The 4,699-nt window shown below is 58.1% G+C and overlaps 1 pseudogene; it reads right to left on the bottom strand.

Annotated features, from left to right (window-relative positions):
* Positions 1–2,702: 2,702 nt before the first annotated feature.
* On the bottom strand, positions 2,703–3,692 carry LOC105299312 (annotated as a pseudogene).
* Between the last annotated feature and the right edge of the window lie 1,007 nt (positions 3,693–4,699).

Raw genomic sequence — 4,699 nt, 5'->3', positions numbered from 1 at the left:
GGCTCCAGTCTCGCCTCCTCCAGGCAGCCTTCCTGGGTTCTCTCCAACACACAGGAAGCCCTCTTCTCAGACCCTTTATGCTGCTGGGGGCCATGTCTTCAACGCAATGCCAAACTGCTAGAGGCTCATGAATGCGATGCCGCCCACGCTGGCGTGCACAGAATGGTCCTCTTCCCTGCATCCCTTCCTCTTTCTCTCCTCTTTCCCTCCCTCTCTCCAGCTCTCATTTCTTCTCAGAGGAAGAGAACTGCAGAGGGGCCAGCGCCAACCCGTGGAAGCTGACCGGGGAGACCCCCTGGCTGGCCTGGGTCCCGCCCTCCAGCAGGTGAGCCAGGCACCTCTCGCACCGCCCCGTCCGTGGGTTCCTGGCCCTGCTGCCAGGAACTGCCTGTGCGTCGCAGACGAGAGCTGGCAGGGTCTTTGTGTTGTCGGAGCCCTACAGACATTCCTGTTGCTGCTCTGCCCACACAATTCTGGGCTGGGGAGGAATGGAGACTAGACAGTTGTGGACCTTGGTTCTAAATGGCCGTCCCTCTCCAGGGCGAGGCTCGTCACTCTTTGGAGCCCTCAGCCGACACCCATGGCAGACAAGCCGTGGGGAAGGGGTGGGCTTTAGGAGCCATGAGATGGTCCAGGGAGACAGTGCCATTGCAGGGTCGCTTTGGGCAAAATTGGTGGCAGCAGGATCTAGTGTGACACAAAGATCCCAATCTGGGCTTCAGGGACCTGCATCTCAACTCCGCCTGTGACCCCTCCCCCTAGTGCCACCTGTGGCGTCTTCCTCTCCCAGGCTCAGGCTTCCTTTCTGTGCAGCAGGCATCAGCCTCCTCTGAGTTTTCTAAGGCTTTTCACAGTCTGACACTGTGTCCCTTCCCGTCACCTCCCTTGGCGACCACCACATCCACTTCCATGGCCGGGAGAAATCTGGCTCCCTGCGGCAAGGGGCGCCCCAGGAAAGGATCTGAGGGGGCTCCAGGGAGGCCCCCGCTTTCCCGTCTCAGTTTTCCTGACTTTATTCTCTCTCGTGGGGTGTCCTGGGCTCCCTGGCACTAGGCGCAGCAGATGAGAGTTTCAGCCATGGCACCCACGGATCCCCATTTGAACCCTGGCTGTGTGTCCTTGATCAAGTTACAGAATCTCTCCCTCCAGGTCTCAGTTTTCTCACCTGCAAAACGGAGAGAATAGTTTTGATCGCACTGGATTATTTTGAAGATTAAACGCAATAGGGCAGGTCATGTCCTGACATGGTGCCTGGCACCTAGTAAACCTGCTGTGAGAGCTTTATCGTTATTGTTGTTATTGCTGCTGCTGGGACAGAGGGCCCTCTGGGCCCGAGTGGGCAGCTTGGCGTGGCCTGTGCAGGCGGCCGGGGGCCCTGGCTTGAGCCCTCTGCCTGCACTCCAACCAGAAGACCTCCAGCTGCCACGTACAGGCTGCCCAGCATGCACTGCGCCAGCACCTGGTGAGTCACCTGCGTGCACCTGCGTGCACACTTGTGGGCTGTCGCAGGGGTATGTGAGCTCCCACCGGGACAGCCCTCGGCCCTGTGCCCGCCCACAGCCCTCAGTGAACGGTAGCCCACAGCGTGGTGTCATTGCCACGAGGCTTAGCCACACCCGAGGCTGCACGGCAGGGCGATAAGGTTCAGGAGTCGGAAGACTTGGGCGTGAACTGGCTGGGGGCTTCGGGCCCCCACCCACCCTGATCCCCAGTTTTCTCCCCTGTATGAACGACAGTAGCACCCCCTTCACAGGGCCTTTTGGAGGATTAAAGGTTCAGCACAGTTATGAGGCTGGCACGAGCTGTCAGGATCGGGCTATGCCCAGATGGATTGTGTTCAGTATGAATGGACTCCTCCCATGCTCCTACCCCCGACCCCACCCCTGCAAGCTCCCCTCTTTTTCTCGGGGGCCTGCACCCTGTCTCCACACCAGTGTGGAGGAAAGAGCCTTGACACCCATACTTTCTCTGCCTCCTGTTCCAAGAGCCTTCAGCTCCAGGCTGTGACAGGAGAACTCACAAGGAAGGGAGACACACAGGTTTTTTTTGTGTTGTTTTAATTAAAAAGAAAATAAGAAAACAACAACAACAAAAAAAAACACTTTCCAGGATGTGCTGTGACGCAAGGTCACAGGCATGTAAAGTATATACAAAAGCAAGAAAAATCCTAGGAGCTGCACGCGTGGGCCCTGGGTGGCGGGAGAGGCCCTTCCACGGAGACTGTTTCTCAGGCGTTTATTTCTCCTGGGCCGTAAAAAAGGAAGTGCGGTCCAGCCTTGTTTCTCTTGGAAGGCTCAGCCGCCTTCAGCGCACTGGTCCATGACGTGCACACAAGAAGCTGGACTTTATGAGATTTCACAGGTGGGTAGCGCCAGGGTGGGGCTTTGGGGGTGCACCACTGCTCTCCCTGCCTTGCCCAAGGTTTCGGGGGCCGGGGACATGATGCTCTATGTGGGGAGAAGCTGGACACATGGCCCGGGCTTCTCTGCTGGAGTGGCAGCCAAAGGAGAACCCGCAGGTAAGTTGGGAGCCACAGAATAAGGACCTGGATCAGGATGAGACATGCCCAGGGCTGGTGCTAAATTCTGATGGACAACCAGAAGGCAGTGGATGTGCTCGTCCAATCAGCTTTCACACTGACCCTCCTTAGCCACTCAGTCAACTCCTCCATCCCTGCCTCCATTGGCCCAAACTTTGGGGCTCCCACAAGACTTGGCTCCTGGCTATGCCACTTACTAGTTTGTGTGACCCTGGGAAAGTTACTTAACTTCCTCGAGCCTCAGTTCCCTCGTCTGTTAGATGAGGAAGTTCATATGAACCCCACAAGGTAACTGGGAACAGTCAGTGTGATCATGCCCTCAAAAGCCTAGTACAGCTCCCGGCACATAGTAAGTGTTCAATAAATGGCCACCTGTTTACTGTTACGCAGGCACCAGAATTCCCACTGCAGCGTTGCTGGCTGTGTTCGCAGAAGGTTCACACAGGGCTCTGTCAAAAGGCTGCGTTTCTCTGCACCTCCCGCGTCTGTGCGGGCAGTTCAGCGGTGTCGGGCCGGCCGCGGGGATGCTGGCGGGCAGCACCTCCACCCCCACCCCTCGGCCATGTCCAGCCGGCTCGGGAGCTGTCCGGTTCTAGACCTCGGTGCCCTCCCTGGGGTAGAGGACGCTGCTGTTCGTGTTGACGCTGTTGTAGAAATGAGGGCCGAACTGGTTGAGGACGGAGCCTCCGTAGCCGAGAGCGTTGGCGGGCACGGGGTTGGCCCATTCGCCGGCCGCCCCCGAGCCGCCGAGGCTGGTGAGCGGCGTGTAGGAGCCGAAGTGCACCAGGTTCTGTCCTGCCTTGTCAGCGGGCTCGGCGTTCAGTCCCGGCGCGACCACGGGGCGGCCGGCGGGGCCCGACCCGCTCACGAAGGCGGTCATGGTGGAGAGGAAGCTGTTGAGGCACGGGGTGGGGGACGGCCGCTGCTCCGGGGAGCTGGTGGTGCCTGGGGAACTGCTGTCCAAGATGTCCTGGGCGTCTGTGGCCTTGGGGCTACCCGCCAGGAGACCGCTCTCCGCTTTCTCTGAGGCCAAGGAGCCCCCCGCACCGGAGGAAACATCCGACTTTCTCTTCCTCTTCCTGCGGAAATTCCCGTTGTCGAACATCTTCTCGCAGTTGGGGTCCAGAGTCCAGTAATTCCCTTTGCCTGGCATGAAAGGGGAGAAGGTAAGTAGAGGGGCAGACAAGATGCTTGACTTCCATTCCTCCTCCTGTCCAAAGCTAAGAACAGAGGTAACGAACCCAGAAAGATGGAGAGCAAACGTCAGAGACCGAGAAATGGAGAAATTGCACAAGCCCCTGGCCCCCTTGTGCTGGTGAGGCGTTTGGGGACCTCGGCGAGGCCCTTGGGGACCACGAGGCAGAGGCAGAGGCATGAGCCATGAAAGCGTTCACAGCGCGGGTCTCTTTAAGAAGTTCAAGGGGAACAGAGGGGGGTGGTGTGTCCACTGCTGGGGTGAAAGAAAACTCAGGAAAAATTTCAGGGCTCCTTAAACGTCCAGGGCATGGAGTCGAAAGGCGGACTTGAGTCCCAGCTTTGCTCCTATCTGGCTGAGGGACTTGGGGCGAGCCTCAGTTTCCCAGCCTGCGCAGTGGACCCGTGGTACCTGCCCCTTCTTGCCGAGGCCGACTGTGGAAAGGACAGATGCTGGACATGTGAAAGAAAGGGCTTTGTAACTGTGAGGTCTGTCCTGAGGTCAGGCCAGAATGCTGTCTGCCACTGTCTCCATCTCTCAGCCTGAGGATAAGATCAGTTACTGGATGAGAAGATGCAGAGAAGGGACAAATCATCCCGCCCTTGCGAGCCCCTACGTGGGCGGAGATGGGATCCTCTGCCCCGTACGCTGGCTTCCTGTGGTGGAACGAGAAGGGACCTTAATTCTGGAAAGCGGAGACATGAGGACTTAATACATTGCCCTGTGCATATCTCCGTATTTCAGAAATTCTCCGTGAGACAGAGGTGCACAGTCTTAGCGTCAGAGAGGGCTCCGCTCAGATTCACATTCCGGCCCGGTCATTTCCTCCGCGAGACCCCGGCCTGTTATTTTCCTTATCTGCAGGATGAGTCTCCTACAATCTACCCTGCAGGGGCGATTAAAGGAGGCCCGGTAACCAGGGCGGGCGGCACGAGGTGGCCCTTAGTGGCTGCTCAACAAACACC

Source organism: Pteropus vampyrus, unplaced genomic scaffold (assembly GCF_000151845.1).
Source record: "Pteropus vampyrus isolate Shadow unplaced genomic scaffold, Pvam_2.0 Scaffold179, whole genome shotgun sequence".
In the NCBI taxonomy this organism is placed as follows: domain Eukaryota; kingdom Metazoa; phylum Chordata; class Mammalia; order Chiroptera; family Pteropodidae; genus Pteropus; species Pteropus vampyrus.
This window is presented reverse-complemented; position numbering and strand designations above follow the sequence as displayed.